Below are 4,867 nucleotides of genomic sequence, written 5' to 3'. Positions count from 1 at the left end.
ACTCTAATCATTATGTAAATGAATAGGTACACATCACACCATATAAGATAGGTCAGTTCCAATAAACAACAATCAATCGATCAATCATGTATGTACTTCCATCTCACAGCATAAAATAGAATCATGAGATTTCTGAACCCAGACATTTGCTTTTAACTTTTTTAAATCTATTATGCATCTTAATGACATTTTAACATTACATTTTAATATATTCATTCTTTTTAACAGTTAAAATGAACTTATATTCTCCATATATCAACCCAGATAGCACACGTACGTCTGGCCGATGTCGGCCCGATGTACAAAGTTCCATCGGCACGATGTCGCTCAGAGAGCGTTTGCTAATCGTCAATATGTCGCCGCAACGTCGGCATATGATCGCAGATGATCTTCGGCCGATGTTTGAACGACGCAAAGCTGTAAATCCCGGCCGCTTTATAGGACCTTTATTTATTTAGGTCGAACCTTTCTGGCTACACCTTTACATAGACACCATGCGCTGCTTTCATTGAAGCACGCACGAACACACACAGGCACGCACGCACGCACACACACTCAGAGAGCGGAGATCGCGCTGCACACTCTGGATCACAGAAACTGCAGTCATCGCTGCCCCCGCAACTTTCAAATAGCATCGATACTGAACACATGCAACTTTCATCCCTCAAAATGGCCATATTCAAGAAGAAAAAGTAGAGTAGTTTGCATTACTGGACATAACTGTAAGGCATTTATAATTTCTATCGTAAAACAGTTGACTAATGTTAAATGATTTGCAACGTTCATCTCACCTCGCAGTGCTCGCACTCTTTCAATGTTAAACTGATGGAATAACGTGCTCTGCTTCTGTGAACAGGAAACCCCGCCTACTTTGATTGGCTATCTATTTTGGATGGTCGCTATTAGACCACTAAGATAGACCAGCCTAAAGTAGCCTAAAGTGTAACTTTTAAACCTTTTTGTCATCCTAAAAACAAAGCAGAGCAAGAATTTCCAACATTGAGGGAAAAGTTTGGCCATTTCTAATTATTGACATATTATTGTTATTATTATTAGTATTGACGTATAATATAGAACTTCCCCTCCTCAATGTCTATGGTGATATACAGCACCGGGGCTACTTGACTATCTAATATGAAAAAAAAGTAGGCTATAATGACATTTAAAAATATCTTCTTAATTTTGTGTGTGTAAATGTCTCTATAATGAACAGACACAATTCAAGTTAAGGTAGTTTAATGACACCAGAAAGAACTCCAGGACAAAAGGGATGAAAAAGGAACAGCAAGAATGTAGATCCACAGTAGAGACGGATTCTTCCTGGCAGCCTGTAACAGAGTGAAAAACAGTGGGGAAAAGCAGTTAGGTCTTTGCTTTAAGAAACAAATCCATCAATAAATACGTTTTAACTGTTTCCTTTAGACAGATCATGGGCTTTAGTCCTGATGTCTGCATCGTAAGCTGTAGAGCCGTATATATGCAGCACTGCTCGCCCCGGTCATCCGTGAACCGTGAGCTGAACAAGAGTCATAGTTTTCATAATTTAAGCGATTCTGATTATTGAATCCGGTTCTTATAGATTCTTGTTTTGTAGATAAAAAAAAGGGCAAAAACTTGAAGAATTAATATTTCTACTTTTTATTCTTGCCAATTTTAAGCAATAAACAATAAAATGGCTAAAGTAAAAGGAGTCTCTTCAAATAAAGATTGTGTTGATTACATTATTACTCCAGCACAAATCGACTGTTAGATTTTTTTCATTGAATCATTTGTTCAAGAAAACTCGAGAGATTCATTCAAAAACGGTGAATCATCCATTAATTAAACAGGTATTTATGAATGAGACACTTTATTAATTAGTTTTAAAAGTGTTTGAATTAATGATTCAAATGAGTATCTTTTTTTTTTTTAAATAGACTGGAACATGTTATTCTGTGTAGTTGTCTGATGTATGTTATCGTGATCTCCATTTTAAACATAACAAAAACGATTTTAAACCAAATAGATTCTTAGTTTATCCTGAATTAGGGGCTGTTCACATATCACGTCTAAAAACGTGTAGAAAGCCCGCATGGCCGCGCCTTTCCACAAGCGCTCGCGCGTGGCGTCTGTCGTTGCTATGCAACCATATACTGCGCTCTCCATGATGACGAGGAAGTATTAGCAAAAATTTATTTCTAGCCCTTGCCTTAGCTTTATTACTAGATATATTTATGGAGATAAGAAATAAAAAACCCGCATGTACAGCTATGATCAGCTGTCCGGTGTGGGGAAGTGATGAGTCCCAGCTTAGGACCCCAGTACAGTAGTATCCCTGATCTAAAGCTGTTCTTGCGATTCTTAATGTAATCAATCAAACTTAAATTCATGTAATAATCTTTTATTTTTATCCTGATTATGTATATAGTTAAAGTGAAAGAAATAACATGTTTAGGTATGTTTTGCGACATTCTTATTAGGCAATAAGGCATAATATAATTTGTTTTTAAATACAAGCATGTCATGTCATAATTCTTAAACAGTATTATGCATGTATAATATTTGTTATATAAGTTTTTTATCGAAAAATATCGTAGATGGTGAGAAAAACGTTATCTCTAACCATTTCGGACAGCTTTATGCTATGCTACTACCTAAGCTAACTAAAAAAACACTAAGAACGAGAAATGTCTAATTTCACAATCTATAGCTTCGGTTATATACTAGTATATAAAACATACGAGTTAAAATATATTAATGGTCGTTATAACGTAGTTCAAAAGACTTATATAATGAAGTGATATCTGATTTGTAACCAGGCACTAAAGCGATTACCTATAAAACGTGCTTTGAACCAATCGGATTGCTTGGGTCCTCCTAAAGGCGGGTATACACTGTGCGATGTCTTTGCGATTTCAGCAAGGTACCTACACACACTGAACGAGTAAATTGCATGCGATGTAAAGCCAAAGTTCAGGATTTATGTGCTCACACTATATGGTCCGATCATCGAGCTGCGACTTGACTGCTCAAACTATACGTGTGAAATATCTGCGATAAACCCCTGGATTACGCCTATAGACGATATCATGTATCCAGAGATATTGTCAAAACAAGCATCAGCTATCAATATCAAGATGATTTAGCATTTCCAATTTATGTATTAAGTTATTATTAGTATTATTGTATTATCATTATTAGGGGAGGCCTAGGCTAATTTTATTATTAAATTGATCTGCTATTATAATTAATTTGCCACGCAATAATTTCACAGCACATTATCAACGTGCTGTGAGGATAATATAATATTACATAGAAGCTTACTCCTCCTCATTGAAAATTGTCTAAAACATTTAGGTCGATTACAATGAATTATAGGCATATAATTAACTATTAACAGTCTATAATATGTCCGAACACTGCAATAATTTGTCATCAATGAAAATTAAAAACAGGTTTATTTCAAAAACATTGTTTAACAAATTGATAAAAGAGGCGTTACATCGCAGGTGGCTTGGAAGGCGTGGGTAATATATGGTTAATCCATTTTGCAACAAGAACTGGAGGTAAGCAGTAATTTGTAGCTATAGTTTGAACTACAGAGCTTAAAGATCTCCCTCTTTTCGTTTTTATTTTATTTTTGTTGCAGATAAAATGGTTAAACTTCTGTTTTCACGCAGGCGCAGTGAGGGAAAAAACACTGAGTTTAGGGCAATCGGTTCGTAGCTTTGCTTCAACTGTGTGATATATTCATGAGGAGCGACCAAAATTTCTAACATGCCAGAGATTCATCCGACCATCCGATTGCCTGTCAGGAGAGGTTATCGCCTCTTGTTTCCCCCTGTACACTGCATGAACACTGCGCGACAAACGACAAAGCTGAAAATCGTGAGTCGCACGAGTCAGAATTCGGCTCAAAATCGGATGAAAATTGCACAGTGTATGGCTGCCATAAACTGGGACCCATCACTTCAGTGGGACTCAACACTTCACCACACCAGCTGAGCTTTCCATGGCCAAAGCTGAACAGTTGTTTTTTGTCACATGATCTGCGGTGCGCTTGCGGCATTCTGAAAAGTTGAGATGTTTTCATTTCGTTGTGGCATAGGCGCGCCTGGAAAAACGAGCGCACCACACCGCGTGTTCAGCAACTCATCCAATTACAGAAATAAGTTATTTACACCAATAATGTGATGCGGCTGCTGAGCAATCTGGTGAGTTTTGGAGGCGGAGCATTGAAGGAGGGGTTTGATATTTCAAATATCAACAATTCCAACAGCGTTTTTGAAATATTGCTTACCCCACCTTATGTTCATCTATAGTTGCCGTCATCTTACGTCTTCACAAGTGAGACTGGATCCAAACTGGAGCTGCCGTGATCTCTAGTAAACTTGCTGAGCATCCTGAGATAGAAACAGGGAAGCAAAAGGAGAAAGATTAGCATAGCTGCAGTTCATATTATTTCAGACAAAAGAATCATGTGCACTTTTTACCATTTCATCACATATTAACTGTAGAACAATATTATGAGATGTGTTAATTGAATGTTTGGCTAAAGAGATGTGTCTTTAATCTAGATTTGAACTGGGAGAATGTGTCTGAGCCCCCAACATTATCAGGAAGGTTATTATGAAGGTAAAAGAGTAAACTCGAGAGCATAAAGATGTGAATTTGAGAACTTGTACAATAAATATTCGTACTTGTACGCTAAAATTAACACTCACAGCTCCAGTGTGAAAACCTGTAAAATACAAATCTAAAGTTGAATTTAGAGATTTGCACTCGCAGATGATGTCACAAAACACTTGTCCTCAGCACTAACATAACTTAACGCAGCTTAACGCGGGTTAACGCATAGACAGTGATATTAAAAAGAAATAAATGATAA

At 36.9% G+C, this 4,867-nt stretch overlaps 1 long non-coding RNA gene across 1 annotated transcript; it reads right to left on the bottom strand.

The window, feature by feature from the left end:
- Positions 1-1,219: 1,219 nt before the first annotated feature.
- On the bottom strand, positions 1,220-4,524 carry LOC143736690 (uncharacterized). The gene is made up of 2 exons (XR_013203561.1): positions 4,280-4,524; positions 1,220-1,328 (listed from the first exon to the last, which is right to left on the bottom strand). It is a non-coding gene; the product is annotated as an uncharacterized LOC143736690 (long non-coding RNA).
- Between the last annotated feature and the right edge of the window lie 343 nt (positions 4,525-4,867).

This window comes from Siphateles boraxobius, unplaced genomic scaffold, assembly GCF_051911475.1.
Source record: "Siphateles boraxobius isolate OS27281-9 unplaced genomic scaffold, OSU_SipBor_1 130, whole genome shotgun sequence".
Taxonomy (NCBI): domain Eukaryota; kingdom Metazoa; phylum Chordata; class Actinopteri; order Cypriniformes; family Leuciscidae; genus Siphateles; species Siphateles boraxobius.
This window is presented reverse-complemented; position numbering and strand designations above follow the sequence as displayed.